General features: G+C 44.4%; 1 protein-coding gene across 4 annotated transcripts in view; it reads right to left on the bottom strand.

Annotated features, from left to right (window-relative positions):
- PIP4K2A (phosphatidylinositol-5-phosphate 4-kinase type 2 alpha) overlaps positions 1 to 18,634 on the bottom strand; it is a 186,131-nt gene that overhangs the window by 82,686 nt on the left and 84,811 nt on the right. Inside the window, exon 1 of one of the 4 annotated variants that reach the window (XM_042991214.1) lies at positions 15,727 to 15,777. The exons of the other annotated variants lie outside the window; for them this stretch is intronic. The gene's annotated coding sequence lies outside the window, so the exon portion shown is untranslated. Of the gene's footprint in view, positions 1 to 15,726; positions 15,778 to 18,634 lie in introns of those variants that run through there. 4 annotated transcript variants of the gene reach the window in all.

Here is an 18,634-nt window from a genome sequence, read left to right on the forward strand (position 1 = left end):
TACTATCCACTTAGTGGACTCATCACACACACACACACACACACACACACACACACACACACACACACAATTCCTTTGTGACTCTCTGGTTAATAAGCATAGAAAGATCCTTCCCACCAAATAATTCACTTTGAACATTTCCGCCCTAGGGTTCATTGGCTTTTGGAAGTGAAGGAGTAGAAAACTAAAATTCCTACTTCCAGGAGGTAACAGTCGAAGGTGTTCGCAGAGATACTGGAACAAATCACAGCTGGACTTCTGATGCCTTCCGTCTCTCTTGGTTCCACAAACAGGGCCATTTAAACGTGAATCAGAACCTTCACCGGATCCCCCCCCCCCTCCCAAGGTATACAAAATGACCTCAGGCGAGCTTCTAAGAAAACATTTTCTGCAGTGTGAAAGGTCATCGAGACTGTACTTCCCTCCCCAAGCTCTTCCCCAGGGCAGTCTGCGGTCTCCGCTTCTGGGGAGGGTGGGGATCTTGACAAGGAGCAGGGAAGAGGGACCCAGCTTTGAGAGTTGTAACAATAAACTTTAGCAGATTAGACAGGCTGTCTGGTTGACATACAATTGCCCCAATTAGGTGTTAATACCTATGTTGGGCCCCTTCCAAATGCCTGGGAGTTGGCTTCTAAAAACTTGTTACATTTATTAGTTTGTAAAATGGGGATCTCACCAACAGTTTATATACCAAATATATATACCAAATATATATCAAATATATCCAATATATATACCAAATATATATCTTATTTTATGACTGAGATAGCAATCAGAATGTCCTTAGAATAAAAAAATATCATAAAGGCACCATTTTCCCTTTCTTTTACCGATTTTCTTAGTAAATTTGGGGGACGGGGATGGAGGGGAGATTGCCTAAGATTTTTTTTAATCTGATTTTTACTAATTTGTAATGTCTTATTTCCCATTAGAAAAATATCCAGTCACGGGGCACCTGGCTGGCTCAGTCAGTAGAGCGTGCAACTCTTGGTCTCGGGGTTATGAGTTTGAGCCCTGCTTGGGGGCCTAGAGATCCCTTAGAAATAAAATCTTAAAAAAAAAAAAAATACCCATTTACTTGAGCACCAGCTCTCAGTTGGAAATAATTTTATATAAATCTTGTAACAAATATAGCTTGAAATAATTAAGAATGTTAAAAACTGTCTCAATATGACTCAGGGATGTAGCCCTCGCTGGGAATGGTGTGGCTCTCATTATAACTCAGACTGCAAACGGAACAGGAATTGAAAAGTCCAGAGGGTTCAGAGGGGCAGGCAGAGCAAATTAGAGTCAATTACAGACGTAGGAAAAAAACAGGCAGCTGCAAATGTTTGCGAAGTGTATTTTTATTTGTCTTGAGGCAAGAGGTCAATTTTCCACAGCTGCTCCGTCACTATTCATTAAAAACTATTTTTTAAAAGTTAATATCTTTGTATTTGCAGAGAGGACAAAATAAAAAATGCAAGCGTATTTTAATTAAAGCCTGCTTTTGAAATGGGAGCTATCTTCAAACGTCTAGACAAATAAATGCTTTATGTGGATGAGCCCGATAAAACCGCTCCGATAGCAAAGCTGAGTAGAGACAAATCAAAGCACAAAGGTCTGTCACATCCCAACAGCTATAAACTCCAAAGCCCAAAGTAATACACTTACGGGCATTTTTTTCCTGTCGCACAAGGATCGTTAAGTCAATCTTTTGATAAACGGCTACTTGACTAAAATGAAAATGTCATCAGAAATATTTAAACTCTCGGTTAGAGTCTTAATTTATAACACAGGCACAACCATCTACCGTCTGTCAACTCGGTATCTGCGAGCTCAGACTTCTGACGGGTGTTCCTTGCCGGCTGGCCCGACGCCAGCCTCATCCAAAAGAATGAAGTCATGCTAAAATTTTACCTCTCGCGAACCACTGAATCCGACATGAAACTATTGAATGAAGGCCAACATTTTACAGGCTTTTTGCAGAAGGGGCACTGGCTTTAAGACCTGCAAGAAAAATGTTGCCAACGAAAACGAGACCCTGCAGTGGGAACGTGGTCTGTTCAAAAGGACCCGGGCTTGGAGTCAGGAGGTCTGTGATGCCACTCCCTCGCCACCTAACCTTGAGCCCATTGCTCCTGCTCTCTCGATCCCGTTTGATACTTTAAAAAATGAGTTTGAGGAGGCAAGGGATTGCAAACGATGTGCTATTTGGCCCAGAGAGGGATTTAGAAAATGCTTGAATTAATTACCAATTTGTTTTTTCAGGCTTGCGAAAATTTTACGTACCGATTTGGATTTCTGGCGTCTTTGGAAAAAACAGCAAGGTCTGGCATCTTGCCTGGCATCATCTGGCGTGAGGACCAGCGGGGACGCACCCGCTGGCAGGGCACAGGTCCCACCGCACCCTATAGACATCACTAGATGACCTCACTCATTCTAGGGTTTCAGCCACCGCTGGGCTCTCATGTCTGCATGGGAGGCAGTCCCACAAATAAAAGTGAATTGCAAACCAGCTTTCCAGAGGGGGTTTCTTAATTCCTGGAGGAAACGGATGACCTCATGGAGTGTTTCACTTATATGGGTGCAGGCAGACAGGGACAAAGGTAGGAAGAGAAGCTCACAGCTCCGATATGAATAATCAACGACACTGTATGATCTTGGTCCTTCACTGAAATGGGCACAAAGACATGGAAGGGATGCTAAACTGAACTTGTACACCTGCAGTTGCCAGTGACCATGTCTTCATCCCGTCTCCAGAAGGTCGCATGGTTGACAGCCAGGAAAGGTGGGATCAGAGACAAGAGCCATGTGGAGATGACATCATTTGAATTCCTGGACCCAGGAATCTTTTTTTTTTTTTTAATGTTTATTTATTTTTGAGAGAGAGAGAGACAGAGTGTGAGCAGGAGGAGGGGCAGAGAGGGAAGGAGACACAGAATCTGAAGCTGCCTCCGGGCTCCAAGCTGTCAGCACAGAGCCCGATGTGGGGCTCGAACTCGCGAACCGTGAGATCCTGACCTGAGCCGAAGTCGGACGCTTAACCGACTGAGCCACCCAGGCGCCCCAGTTCAGTTTTGTTTGTTTTTTTTTAAAGGATTTCTTCAGGAAACTTCCTAGTTGGGAACCTATATTAAGATTCTAGGAGGGAAGCACTGAATTCCTGATTCTGTCAGGAATGGACTTTTGTTTTTCTTTCCGTGAACAGAACAGAGGATCAGCTTGTTTTATTGCCACGACAAGAACAATATGAGGAAGGTTACCATCATGAAGTTTTTATAGCTTTCCTGGATCCCTGTTTTAAGTGACGAACTGACCATGCATTTTTATCGCCTTCCCTTCCAGAAACCCTGCTAAAATGATAATAAAGGAAGTCAGAGATGGAAAAAACAACCATGACAAAAGAAAACTGGACCGCAGACAACACTCGAGGAGAACATTTCAGCTAAGTTTTAAAAGACAGAAAATAGAGCACTGTTCACTGATGTGAGAGGAGAGAAAGCTGCCACCGGCCGCTCAGCTCGCGTGGATGCAGAGGGTCTGACGCCTGGAGTTCAGGAAGCAGAAAGCGTGTTGTCTGTTGCCAGCCACTCTTGCACCCTGGGGGAGACAGGGGATTGCATCTTTAGAGACCTGTACCCAAGAGGCTTCAGAGTTGGGAACGCCGGGCACAGAGCAGGGTGAGCTGGGGCCCAGGACGAATGGAAATCTCCATTCTCACCATCGGGACCCCAGCCCCCACCCTCTGCTCTGCTGTGATCATGCTTGGCCACTCCCTGCGGGGACACTGGAGGCTCCCTCTCTGGAGAAAGCCCCCAGAGAAAACTCCACCAGTGGGCAAAGAGAGGAAGGCTAGACACGCCCTAAGCGTGTTCACCTGAGAGCCCCCCGGCCAACAAGCGTCGCCACCCCACATACCCAGAACTGGCCATCTGTTTCCTAGTCTCATTCCTAAATTTGAATGGATAGCAGTGAACCACCAGACACGTGAGGAAGGTCTCTAACACGAAAGAGGGACTGAAAGAAACCTCTTTTTCAGCGATATTTAACACCACGTAATACTAAGTTATCAAATTCAGCATTCTACTAAATACTCAAATGAGACACAGAAGGGTAAACACTATCACTTTAACCAAAAGCTGTGTTATTATGTTAACCAAAAAGAGGGGTGAGAGGGGGAAAAAGAAAAGGCGTAGGAGAGGTACAGCCTCATCTATCATGGCAGAAAGTCAACAGAAAATTCTACAATTGACAGATTCATAGACAGAGGATAAGCATATTACCTAGAAATATAGAAGTAAATACCAGGGTTAATTATCATTAGGTATACCTGTGTGCTAACATGGGAAGTTCTTTAAGAAATAGTTGTTAGTGCAAAATAAGCGAGATGTGTTTACTATGCTCCCATGCAGGTTTTTTTTTCATGTTTATTTTTGAGAGAGACTGCGTGCATTCGCAGGCACACACACAAGTGGCGGGGGAGGGGGTGGGGAGGGAGGAAGAGAGGGAGAGAGAGAGAGAGGGGGAGAGAGAGAGAGGGAGGGAGAGAGAGGGAGGGAGAGAGAGAGAGGGAGGGAGAGAGAGAGAGGGAGGGAGAGAGAGAGAGAGAGAGAGAGAGAGAGAGAGAGAGAGAGAGGGAGAGAGAGAGGGAGAGAGAGAGGGAGAGAGAGAGGGAGAGAGAGAGGGAGAGAGAGAGGGAGAGAGAGAGGGAGAGAGAGAGGGAGAGAGGGAGGGAGAGAGGGAGGGAGGGAGAGAGGGAGGGAGAGAGAGAGGGAGAGAGAGAGGGAGAGAGAGAGAGGAGAGAGGGAGAGAGAGAGGGAGAGGGAGAGGGAGAGAGAGAGAGAGAGAGGGAGGGAGGGAGGGAGGGAGGGAGGGAGGGAGAGAGAGAGAGAGAGAGAGAGAGAGAGAGAGAGAGAGAGAGAGAGAATCCGAAGCAGGCTCCAGGCTCTGAGCTGTCGGCACAGAGCCCCGACTCGGGGCTCGAATCCACGAACTGCGAGATCATGACGTTGGGCACTCAACCGACTGAGCCACCCAGGCGCCCCGCTCCCATGCAGGCTTTTGAGAAAGGTTTTACATTCGTGTATTTTATATGAAACGTACAGGAGGAACATACAAGCTACAGGAAGCGGGTTTAGAGATACGGGGTGGGGGTGAAGTTTCTCACGTGTTATTTTCATAACAATGACGGAGGGAAAACCAAAGCACTCCTGTGGCTTCTAACCCTGGGGCATATCATAGAACTACAAGGCAATGTTCCCCAGCAAAGAGTGCACGCTCCTAGCAAAGATAAGGGAGAATTTCTATTTATTTTGTCAACGAAAACTAACTTTTGTAAGTGTATTTTACCTCCTCAGTCCACATGTCTGTCACATGTAGCTTCTGGAATTTGCTACATCACTCCATATATGCTGTAAGGGAGACAACTTGAAGAAAAATAGTAAGAACCCCTACTTGGAGGGGCCGGCAGTGGGTAGATCACAACTTCGTCCATGTCTCGTGTATTACAACGGATTGTAGTTTACACGTGCCCGGCTGAGTGCACTCACAGAATATACCGTCTGGTTTTAACTAAGCTAAATTAACCCTCACAAAGCTGACACGTGCTGAAAAAGACGCCTGAAAAGAAGCGACCGAAGCTAATACTAAAAACACGAGCACCTGTTAACAAGAATATGGCAGGGCTAGCAGAAAACGGAGCTCCCGGGGGAATTTTCTCTGTTGGCCAAATTATGAGGTCAAGCGTTGATGATTTAAATGGATATGACAAGAATGGTTCAAAAACAACTGAAATTATTGAGAACACTACTTAAAATGTGGGCTCCCTTGCTTTCTGGTTAACTGATACAAATGCCCTTCCCCTAAGATATCTTGAGATATTAGCTGGTGATAGCATCATGCAACTGAAATTCGTAAGTCATTTAAAAACTAAGCACTCAAACTGAACACAGACATCTGTAGTTATTTTAATGTTTCACATCATGTAATACTAAACTACCAAATTTAGCACTCTTCGATATTTTACTAATTTAACGATTAGTGTACAGAAACTCACTTCTTTAAGATTTTTTTTTTTTTAATATTTTTTGAGAGAGAGAGCGCGTGCACACAAGTGGGGTGGGCAGGCAGAGAGAAGACACAGAAGCCAAGGCAGGCTCCAGGCTCTGAGCTGTCAGCATAGAGACCGATATGGGGTTTGAACTCACCAACTGCAAGATCATGACCTGAACCAAAGTCAGAAGCTCAACTGACTGAGCCACCCAGGCACCCCAGGATGTTTTTTAATTTTTTTATTATTAATATTTATTTTTGAGAGAGAGCAAGCACGAGTGGGGGAGGAGAGGGAGAGAGGGAGACCCAGAATCTGAAGCAGGCTCCAGGCCCTGAGCTGTCAGCACAGAGCCTGACGCGGGGCTCGAACCCACGAACTGCAAGATCATGACCTGAGCCGAAGTAGGATGCTCAACCGACTGGGCCACCCAGGACCCCCCAAGAAGCTCCTGTCTAGGTCCCCTGACTAGCAGAATAGGCGCTACGTATGGCTTTTTGTTCCTCCCAAGGTAAAAATGGCCAACCGTGCTTGAAATCCAATATGGCACCACATTCAAATGCATTCATTCCTTTGTCAGCAAACGCTGTTAAGCACAGACATAGAAGATACTGGGCAATATGTGAAGACAAACTCCACAGTCTGGAAACTTCGCTTCACAGTTGCATCAAAGTGAAGATGGTTCTAACACGTGTCTGCTTCTGGAATTTGCTACATCACTCCATATACTCCCAGAACTACTGTGTAACGGTGGTTGAGAAGGAAGCAGAGCCCAAGCACTTTAAGAAGGGATATGAGTCACATGCTTTTCCTTTACAAAAAGCCAACCCTTCCGAACGTGTGGACCTCTGCAGGGATCAGAGGGGCCTGTGGCTGGTGTGCAACCTGTCAGCTCAGAAATAAGCACACTTTAGGGGCGCCTGGGTGGCTCAGTCGGTTAAGCGTCCGACTTCGGCTCAGGTCACGATCTCATGGTCCGTGGGTTCGAGCCCCGCGTCGGGCTCTGGGCTGATGGCTCAGAGCCTGGAGCCTGCTTCTGATTCTGTGTCTCCCTCTCTCTCTGCCCCTCCCCCGTTCGTGCTCTCTGTCTCAAAAATAAATTTAAAAAAAAAAAAAAAGGAAGAAAGAAAGAAGCACACTTTAAGCATCCTTTCAAAGTAAAGGTGAGGCTCAGCGTTGAGAAAATAACTGCTTTTCAAGAGACACGCATGCTCTGGAAAGAGAAGATTCTAAACACGGACTTTTGGAAACGTGTCCACTGTTTTTGTGACCTTGGTGCCAAAAACAATGTGACTGTGTCACCTATGAAAACTCTTGCATCAGCACGCTTAGAAACTTGGAAGTTGGCTATTCTAGCCTATCAGAAATCTCGCCAGGGAGTTTCGCGTTGCTTTGTCCAAACTTCAAAAACAGCGTACCTCTCGATAACTTTGGGAGATTTCAGGGAGAAGGAAATTTAATATCCCGAAGTCAACGAAAACCTGTGTCAGGTCGACTAAAGCTGGTAGGCCGCGTGGAGACAAGGGATGTGGGGGTTTAGTCCAAATGGCCAGTGATATGCACCTTCCACTGGGGTTTAGACGTCTTTGTGGGCACAAGTTTTCAGCCATGAAAGCCGTTAAGACCAAGAATCAAAATATACAGCAAGAACCTTAGAGGTAGGCTTGAGGGAGATCCGCGTTAAAACAAAATGTTCAAAATACGCAAATGAATTACCCTGCTCACTCAAAAAGTAATCATTCTTAATGAGGGCAAAAGGTTTTTTTATGGTGTTAAAAAGGTTTCTAAATATTTAATGTTACTTTTTTTTGGCTTTGAGATATGCTGTAAAATCTGTACATGGGCTTGTTAATATTCATGTAGGAAACTGATGCGTAAATAAATCCACAGGGTAGCATGCTTATATCTGACACATACGATGTGTGATCAAAAATGTCTGGAATTTATTGTTCTATGGGAGATTTTTCAATACACGCGCCTTTACCCCTCTTAAAGCCCGGTGGTTGTTTGGCTGCGTGTTTAGGAGAGTAAAAAGTTGCCAGGTATTTTAGACATGACCCTCTCCTCCTTTGCAGGCCCCGAGGCCCCCCAGCACGCTCAGAGCACTACTGAGAAAGAAATGTGATCCTGGCCGGAGGCAGGCACACTACATAGCATTCACACTTAACCACAGCAACATCACATTCTGAAAACTGTCAAAAAAACACTTTCACATTTACCCGATCTTTCCATCGTAACAATGAGGCAGGATTATTCTCGCTGCACAAATGAGAAATAAAGTTTAAGGCCTCAGCAAGGAGGGTAAATTCAAAAAAGGTAAAATTAGACTCCTTTCTGCTAAGCCCCGACGCCTGTGCTGACCTCACACGCACTGGCCCCTGCACCCCGGAGTCCTGAACGGGGTGCCCCATGGGAAGATATGGCAGAGATGTGGCCCAGGATCTTATGAGAAAACAGGAGTCCAGCTGAATCCCCTTCCTGGGGCTTGTGAGACGATGCTTCCAGGAATCGCGGGGAGGAGTTAGCAATGTGAGAAGTTTGTGAAACTTGGTAAGTTTGGGATATAGATTTGTATCAAATGATTGTATGAAATTAACCACATTTGGTATCTAAATCTCAATCTTCTCGGTTCATGTCTCCTCCCCACCATTTCGAAAATACATTCCGTTCCAAACCTTGAGAAGAGCTTGCTTCTAAGCTCAGAGCTTTTGCATCCGATGTGCTGAATTAGTCATGTTTTCCTGGTGAGTTACATTCTTTAGCCTAAAAGGCTATTTCAAGCATGTGCAAATGCGTTTTTCTAAAAAATGAAAGCCAACAAGCAACGCAAGTTTTGTCTAAAAAAGCATTAATTGTTTAGCACACAATAGTCTAAAGCTATTTTATTCGGAACAAGAGGATATTTTTTCGAAGACATACCAGACCACATTTCTTACATAATTTTCTTTTGTCACCGCAAATGTTTCTGAAGATGGAGGATACGCTCGCCTAAGTTTCAGTGGAGGGTTTGTAGCGTATCTTTGCTTCTACTAGGCTGAACTGCAGAGAGCCACTGCTTTCCAACAGAGATACAAGTTTACTTTATATTCTGACGTAAAGCAGAGGGCTGTGTGTGGTTTAAAAAATAATCATTAGCTCAGCTAATTTCTTTCTCGCGGCTGGAAACAGAGCATTTTTAACCCTCTACTTCGATTCCTATATATTCACAAATACGTGCACTGAACTTTTTTTTTTTTTTTACAAATATAAAAATAACAAGTCCTTTTAACCTGGTTTAAAAAAAAAAAACTGTCACCATTTCATAACGCATTAATTTTCCAAAACATGTCATACCAATTAATGTGTATCTCCTATCCACAAGTACTCCTAATTCACAAACTGTCAGAAGAACAAAAAAGCTGCTGTTTGTTTTCATTATTTTAGGAAAAAAGAGCACTTGCCATCACATGGGTTTTGCAGAAATAATTCCATTCTCCTCTTCCCGACCTCCTCCCACTACGCTTTATGTATTCTACCGACTATAAAAATAGATAAGCAAAAAAGACCCCAGAGAATTAGATGACAGAGCATCTTAATTCCTAATTAGATCAACTGACATTAATTTCTCATTCTCCATATGCCATGAACATGAATTAAGGATGCAACACACCAGATTGAATCCAGGAGGTTCTTACTGGATTTTAAACCTGGAAACTTCTAAAAGGTTGGACAGGGGACTGACGGGACCCTTAGCTGTTACAAAAGACTCTTTTTTTTTTTTTTCTTTCGCCATTATATTCCAATAATCTTTTTTCTGAATCATTGGAGGCTAATGGTTTTCATCAACAAAGAACCCACGTGGGCACTGAAGCTATGAACTGCCCAACATGACAAATAATTCCTGGGAACAACACAGCACTGCCCTAAGTGGTCTCTCCAAGGTAAGGGAAAGGAATTAGAATGCAGATCTTAGTATGAGGTAGATAAATAATGGAGATCTTAAACAGTGCATTCACTTCCCGAGTATTTTCTCGTGAATGTGTTTTTTTTTTTTTTATTTTTTTTTATAATGTTTATTTATTTTTGAGACAGAGAGAGACAGAGCATGAATGGTGGAGGGTCAGAGAGAGGGAGACACAGAATCTGAAACAGGCTCCAGGCTCTGAGCTGTCAGCACAGAGCCCGACGCGGGGCTCGAACTCACGGACGGCAAGATCATGACCTGAGCCGAAATCGCCCGCTCAACCGACTGAGCCACCCAGGTGCCCCGTGAATGTCTTTTTTACATTAACTCTAAGAGTCAACTTTTGCATTCAGATGTATTGTCCTCTGCTTGCCTTTTGAATACCCGATTTGAACACAATTTAAAGTTGATTCATTTGCAGTTAGAAGGCATACTCAAGAAAGAGAACTGTGATTGAGATGACCTCAAATTCATGTTTTGTCAACTCTGAGTTAGGTTAATTCCTGGTCATTTTTCTTCCTCTCAACCTGAATATTCAAGGTTAAAAAAAAAAAAAAATCCAGGGAATGCTGTCTGAATTTCCATGGGAATAATTTTTTTCAATCTTCGCAGAGGAAACTCAAAATTTGTTTGTCAATTAGGTTTTTTTTTTCCTCCTGGTATTTTCCCCCTCCTGGTCACATGCTACCCCATGTACCTCAGCAAAGGCCAAAGGACTTGAATTTGCCCGTGTCCCTGCTCACGGCTTCGCTGCCTAATAGAAATGTGCAGGGATGTCGCGCGAGAAGCACTTAGATGTTTGAAAGTGAGGAACGAGAGCTTTCCGGATGCTCACGAACACAAACACAACTTTGTGCGGGCACAGCATAAACAGGAAGGCACCCAAAACACCTCCCACACTGCTTGCTTCTGCTCATTAAGGGTGTGACGTTTAAGTAGGTGACATAAGCCTGCATTTGTTAAGCCAAAATCTAATGTTAACAAAAACCAGAGGGGCGCCTGGCTCAGTCGGTTAAGCGTCCGACTCTTGACTTCGGCTCAGGGCATCATCTCCTGGTTCATGAGTTCAAGCCCCGTGGAGGGCTCTTCACTGCCAGGGCGAAGCCTGCTTAGGATTCTCTCTCTCCCTCCCTCTCTCTGCCCCTCCCCTGCTCATTCTCTCTCCCCGCCACCCCCCCCCCCCGTCTCTTTCCCCTCCCTAAAAATAAATACACTTAAAAAAAAAAAAAAAGAAAAATAAGGAAAGTCACTAAAGATCTTGCTATGATACATGACAAATTATGCTTTTGGTAGATGTCATCTACTGTTACAAGAGCTTTGCCCATGTGCGAAGCGTTTTACTGTTGAACTTAAGAATCCCCACATGATATTCAGGGATAGCAATTATTTGAGGACCTTACTGATTCCTTATCTAAAGACAATCTAGGGGCACTTGGGTGGCTCAGTTGGCTAAGCATCTGGCTTTGGACCAGGTCACGATCTCATGGCTCTTGAGTTTGAGCCCCACATCCAGCTCTCTGCTGTCAGCACAGAGACCGCTTTGGGTCCTCTGTCCCTCCCTCCCTCCCTCCCTCTCTCTCTCTGTCTCTGCCCCTTTCCCACTCACGTGCTTTCTCTCTCTCTCAAAAATAATAAATTAAAAGTAAATAAATAAAGACAATCTAAGGAGAAGGAGAATGAAAGCATTTGCTGTACCAGCAGGTAAAACAAAATTTCTTAAATTAAGAGGAAAGTTGGCCTATGGTCATCTTTTTCCCTACTAGATTATAAGAACTTTAATGATTTTATTCATCATTGCTACATTCCCGTCCATCCTAGGGAGCAACTACAAGAAACAGTTGTTGAACAACCTTTAAACTAAGTCCTTCCTTCATTTCCTTCAAACGTGACTTTACTACTCTCTTTAGCAGAGACAAATCTTGATATTCGTATTGATCTCTCAAAAGACCAATGATCAAACTCCTATTTACTAAGTTGCCGAGGTTTGGACTGATAATATGCAACGTGACTTAAAGACTGTTTTACTGGCATAAAATAAATGAAATCAAATCATCTCCAAACACTAATTCTACCCGCCGAGCAACTCTTGAGGAAGATAATATTGGTCTGTATACGTTTACCTGGCATCTTAAACTCACAAAAATACTCCTATTATTTAAACCATCTTTACAGTATATGAACCTCTGCCATCATCCAACGGCCCAGAAATCACAGAAAAACGGTACCCAAAGTGCTTTCAAGGATCACCTACGATCTACTAAGGAAACAGCAATTCTTCACACTCAAAAAAACAAACAAAAAACAAAAAACAAAAAAAAAATAAAAAACAAAACAACAAAAAACCAAACAAACAAAAAAACCCAACCCAACACAATAAACAACTTTCACTCGCATTCAACTTGGTGGCAGGAGAACAGAAGAGAAAATTTATCGGAGCTCAGGTCAACAATGCTGGAGGATGTATTCAGTTTTAATACACAAGCATCTTTAAATTCACCACCTCTAAATGCACACTATGGAAAGCCTGGAAAATGAAAGAAAAAAGAAATCAGCTACTACAAGCATGCTTAAGACCTGACTTCCATGTGGTTACGTGTTTCTCTCCTTGCATTCCTGAAAAATGTGGATGCATAAGAGCTCCTTAGACCCGTGGCTACTTTAACACAATGGCAGTAATATCTCAACTGGCACAGTCAGCGAGAGGGAGATGACAATTTTTTATTTCAAGGACAGCAATCTACTGAGTTAACTATACAACAGGCTGTCCTTAAAAAAAAAATTTTTTTTTAACGTTTATTTTTGAGAGACAGAGAGAGTGAGAGAGAGAGAAAGTAGGGGAGGGGCAGAGACAGAGGGGGACACAGAATCCGAAGCAGGCTCCAGGCTCGGAGCTGTCGGCACAGAGCCCGACATGGGGCTTGAACTCGAGAACCCTGAGATCGTGACCTGAGCCAAAGTTGGATGCTTAACCGACTGAGCCACCCAGGCGCCCCAATGTAGAATTTTTTTTTAAAGGGCAGCACAGGGGTGCCTGCTTTATAAGAGACCTGTAGAGATCCCTACGCCCAAGTGAGGACACACAAAAGAAGATGCCGGCTATGAACCAGGAAGAGGTCCCTCACCAAAATGTGACCATGGTGGTGTCTTGACCGTGAACTTGCCAGCTCCTAGAATCGTGAGACAGAAATTTCTCTCAGTTGTTCATAAGCTCCTCAGTCAGTGGTATTTTGACACAGCAGCCTGCACGGCCTAAGAGAGATGTTCTCCCCCAAAAGTCTGACTCTTCAGTTGACTGGATCCCGTCTACGCACGATGCTCTGTACTTGGTAAGCAGGTTCCGCCTGACTAAAAAAGCTTGCCCAGTAGGGCAGGTTTCCAACCACAGACCACAGCAAGAACAGAGTATACAGGACAGACAGCCTTCTTGTTTGACAAAAAGCTGTTAATGATATCGTGCCATTTCCTGTACCCAATTTCTAATTTTAATGATGAGTTACGCTGCCCCCGATTATCACGAGAACGGTTTACTTATGTGATTTATACTCTTTTCTCTAACCCTCTGATACAGAACGCTAAGACTGAGAGTCCTGCCCCTGTTTATTATACATGGTGATGTTAAAAGCATTGTTTCAAATCAAAGCTACTTTGTAGATATTCAGAATCTGTCACATGTAACTACTTAGATATTACGATACAGAATTACTAAATGACTATTAAAATGTAAGTGGGTAAAAAAGATCTTTGTAACACACGAAAAGGAGATGTGGCAGGGAAAGCGCCTTCCCCCCGCCACCCCCCCACCCCGCACACGTGAGCCCACCAAGTCAAGAGCTGCTAAAACGGCCACATTTGTTCCCTTTCCAGCAATGATCTTAGTACTGTTTTTAGACATTTCTCATGTTTAGATGCTGATCAGCAAAGCATAAGAAGGAGCCAGAGAGGAAAACAAAGAACTCCTGTTCTTCAAGTCTTGGTTTTAGGAACCCCAACACCACCTGAAGCTCAGACAGGATGTGTAAATGGAAGGTCTGTGTCACCACCTTTAACTCCGGCAATGTCCTCGGGCACCTTCCCGTGTTGTCCGTCCGGCTTCGGCCAGCAGACCCAGGTAGAGTTTGACTCACCAACGCTCTTATTATTTTTTTTCTACACGGGTAAATATGGATAGGGACAGTACGATGGTAACAGGTGAGGGATATAAGGCAAGAACTAAGGTGACAGCTTCTCATGGATCAGGACAAAAGGAAAAATAGTAGCTTTACAGGAGAGAAAGCTGATCCCTCTATAACCAAGAGATCAAAGTTACCACCGTCAGTAATGGGATAAATCGACATCATTTGTCTTCTGATATAATGCACCCACATGGACACACCGTCAATAATTGGCATCTGATCACTAGGAAACAAACCCTAATGGAGAGCTAGTCTACAAAATAACGAGACGGTACTCTTCATCAAAAGTGTGAATATCCAGAGAAACATATAAAGACAGAGAAACTGGTCCAGGTTAAAAGAGACTAAGGAGATATGAAAACCAAACACACGTGATCCGGACCAGAAAGGAAACAAAACTGGGACCACTAGGGAGATGTGAATGAGATCTACAGATTACATAGTAATATTGTATCAGTGCTAACTTTCTGAACTTGATAACTGTACTGTTGGTTATATAGGATGTTAACATCTGGATGCAGGGCGTATGAGAATTCTTTGCACTGTTTTTAACAACATTGTTGCATGTGTGAAGTTATTTCAAAATAAAAAGTGAAAAAAGGTTGAAATTGTGTTTTCAGTACTGCAAATCTCTCCCTAATAATCTGTGCCCTGCTTACTAAAGTTAACCTGGTTTTACTTCAACGTGCAGTTGTCTTTTTCTAAGTGTATTTCTTTATTTTGAGAGAGAGCTGGAGAGAGAGAGAGCACGAGCAGGGCCGGGGCAGAGAGAGGAAGACAGAGAATCTCAAGGAGGCTCCACACTATCAGCACGGAGCCTGATACAGGGCTTTGAACCCAGGAACCTCAGGATCATGACCCGAGCCGAAATCAAGAGTCGGATGCTCAACTGAGCCACGCAGGTGGCCCCAGTTTGCAGGTCTTAAACCACATATATATCTTCCATGTATTAACTGGAATATTTCTCTCATGTCCCATTGAAATAAACAGTATCACCTTACAACTGTCCTAGTCCATGAACAAGAAGCATGTACCTCAAGGGCAAGACACATGCACTTACATCAATAGCACGTAGCTCAGTGCCTGGCTCAGTGCTGAATGAATGAATGAATCCCTCAATTTCACTTTAAAATGGAAATTAGGGGAAGAAAGGCGAGGGGAGTAGGACATGAAATGGTGTTGACTCTGTTACATTATCAGATGGGATGAATAATTTCCAGTGAAGAGGGGGGGAAAAAAAAATAAGCCTTACTTCCAGAAAGTAGTTGAATTTTATTCTTTGCTGTGTATTCTTTGGTTTTCTGTTTGTACAACACCTGTACATCCCCAACACTCAATACTTCTAAAAATTAACAACAACAACAACAACACATCCTCGACGCTAACATTTATTTAGGGCTTACTACGTGTAAGGTATCTGATCATTGGTTTACAGTATTTCTTAAGTAATCATCTTAACAACCCCATGAAATGGACAGGACTACCCTCCCCTTTACAGAGAAGCAAACAAGCTAAAAACGGCTAAGTGGCCAGCTCAAGGTCATAAAGACCTCTACGCAGTGCAGTCTGATTCTGCTCACCTGGTCGGTACCACTGCGGAACCCGGGCTCCCGGCCATGGCACTCAGAACTGCCTCTTGTCTTCTATACACATAAATAAATAAGAAGGATGTAAACTTTAAGGGATTAAAAAAAAAAAAACAAAAAAAAAAACACCTGTTCAAGGAAAAATGCTGAAGGGGCAGACAGCAGCTAGACAGGAAAAACACAAATCCTCCATGTAAAATACCTTATCCACTTTCTTTAATGTATGCAACTTTCTGCCCTTTTTATTTTACCCAATCACCCACAGTAAAAGTGCCTCATGAAAAAAAAAAAATCCCAGCTTTGCCTCATCTGCCGGTAAATAGAAGAAAACACTAATGTTCTCGCATTCAGCGCAGGCTGGGGCTTCTGGTGCTCCTCTGAGCCTGATGCAAAGGGTGCTGGGAGAAGGTGCTGGGGGCGGGGGGGGGGGGGGGGGGGGGGGGAGGAGAGGGAGGGAGGAGGGCGACGGAAACAGGGGCTGAGGACCCAAAGAGGGAAGGCGTCAGAGACACCGTGGGTAAGGACTCCTCGAGGAGGCTGTTCACTCCTGGATGCCACACCCAAAAGCTTTTCATAATTTTATGCTCTAAAAGCACTTTATAGAACTAGTAACCAAAGAAACAAGGCAACAAATACCGAACACGGGAGTGTAGTTTTGTTTCCTTACACGCGTGCCCCCCTATGGGGCCATGGGGTAAAGGAAATGAGTCTACACGTAGGCAGAGGCTCTTTAAGGCTGGCCAAGGTATCTCAGGGGTAGTTTTAGGCGCACAGATTTCGAGCCCACGTGCCCGGGGTCGCTGTGAGCAGCACCTGGCACCCGGCGAGCGCACCTTAGCTTCACTGTTGTCATTGTCAACAGCCCCCAGAGTGCGGCGTCAGAGCAGAACCTTACTAACCTTTGCTGACTTTCGTTTAAAACGACAGGTGGGTGGGGCGGCTGGGTGGCTCAGTGGGTTAAGCGTCTGACCCTTGGTCTTGGCCCTGATCTCACGGTTCGGTTCGCGGGTTCGACAGCCCCAGATTGGGCTCCACGCTGACAGTGCAGAGCCTGCTTGGGATTCTGCCTCTCCTTCTCTCCGCCCCTCCCCGGCCCGTGCACACAGGCGCTCTCTCTCTCACATAAAACTTTAAAAGAATGAAACAAAATAAAAATAAAACAAAATGTGGTTGAAACAAAACACCAGCCCGCGACTATGGCAAGAAACTGCAGCAGAAATTCCACGGAGCAGACGCACTGCAACGCAAGGGTGCCCCGAGCACCTGTTCACAAACGAAAGCTCAGACCAAAGAACACAGCCAGAGGGGGTGGGGGGAAAGCAGGCTCGACCAAAACGCGATTTTCTTCTTGAAGCTGCGCTACCTGTTTCCCTCTGTTGCCGTTAGCAAATCTAAGACAACTCCGTATCACCCCTCTTGCTAGAAGAAACTGTAACGTCTCTCTCTGGTGGATCACCTTCCTTCCTTTCCCTTAGTCCTTATTGACCGTTCGCATTCGTTTCCCGAGTGGTTGCAGATCAGGGGAACGTTTGACACTTGCTGGCAATGCGTTTAATGCTGTCAGAACTCCATACCTTTTTGTTTAGCTCTTTGAAGCGGTATCATATTCTGCATACAATACCGATAACCCGTTTGGTGTTTACTTGCTTGTTTATTATACCTAAATAGCATCTTTTATTATTTTTTTTTCAAGTGTATTTACTTTTTTCTAGTCATCTCTACACCCAACATAGGGCTGGAACTTACGACCCCAAGATCAAGAGTTGCACACTCTTCTGACTGAGAAGCAGTCAGCCAAGCACCCCCTTGACAGCATCTTTTAAAAGTCCAAGTTTAGAGGGGCGCCTGGGTGGTTCAGTCAGTTAAGAATCTGACTTCGGCTCAGGTCATGATCTCGCGGTCTGTGGGTTCAAGCCCCACATCGGGCTCTGTGCTGATAGTTCAGAGCCCAGAGCCTGCTTCAGATTCTGTCTCCCTCTCTCTGCTCCCCCCCTGCACGCACGCTCTCTCTCAAAAATAAACATTTTTTTAAAAAGTCCAAGTTTAGAAGATAAATTAAGAGGTGGTTATTCACATTATAAAATGAGATTGCTTAAAGCAGGACTCACTGAAGTATTCTTTTCCAAGGCCCAATTCCGTCCCTGTCTCTCAATTTAGCAGAGTGCAAAGTTTCAGCATTTTTTAATCTACGGAAAAACCAGTTATGAGCACACACAACTATTACAGAAAGCAAGAATCATCTCTAAAGTTCCTCAGTGCTTATCAGCCTCTACTAAGCTGCAGAATATCTCCCTTAACTACTAAGTTCCATTTTTCTCTCCCCAAAGCACCCACTGACCTTGGCGGCATGCGACTCCCTGACCCCCATGTCCACTTTGTGTAAACGTCAGGCCTTCCATAAGGAGATAATGACTCTTCAATTGAGATTTTAAAGACGTGGTCTATGTATCCATATTTTTTAGAGACCTACGTGGTGACGGGAGACCAAGACAAGGTGGGTTCAAAACCAAGTGACAGAGGGGTGCCCGGGTGGCTCAGTCAGTTAAGAGTCCGACTCTTGGTTTCGGCTCAGACCATGAGCCCATGGTTCATGGATTCCAGCCTTGCACCGGGCTCTACGCTGACAGTGCAGAGCCTGCTTGGGATTCCTTCTATCTCTCCCTTTCTCTGCCCCTCCCCTGCTCAAGTGCATGCACAGGCATGCTCTCTCTCTCAAAATAATTTAAAAAAAAAAACCCAAAAAACCCAAGTGACAGAAATAGATATAAGTAAGTGCAAAGTCCTAGCGGTCTGGGGGGGAGGGAAGGGTGAATGAGAGGAGCACAGTGGATTTTCAGGGCAGCGAGCATACTCCCTCTGATACTATAATGGTGGATACAGGTCATTTGCATTTGTCAAAGCC

The sequence above is a fragment of the Panthera tigris genome, chromosome B4 (genome assembly GCF_018350195.1).
Source record: "Panthera tigris isolate Pti1 chromosome B4, P.tigris_Pti1_mat1.1, whole genome shotgun sequence".
NCBI lineage: Eukaryota > Metazoa > Chordata > Mammalia > Carnivora > Felidae > Panthera > Panthera tigris.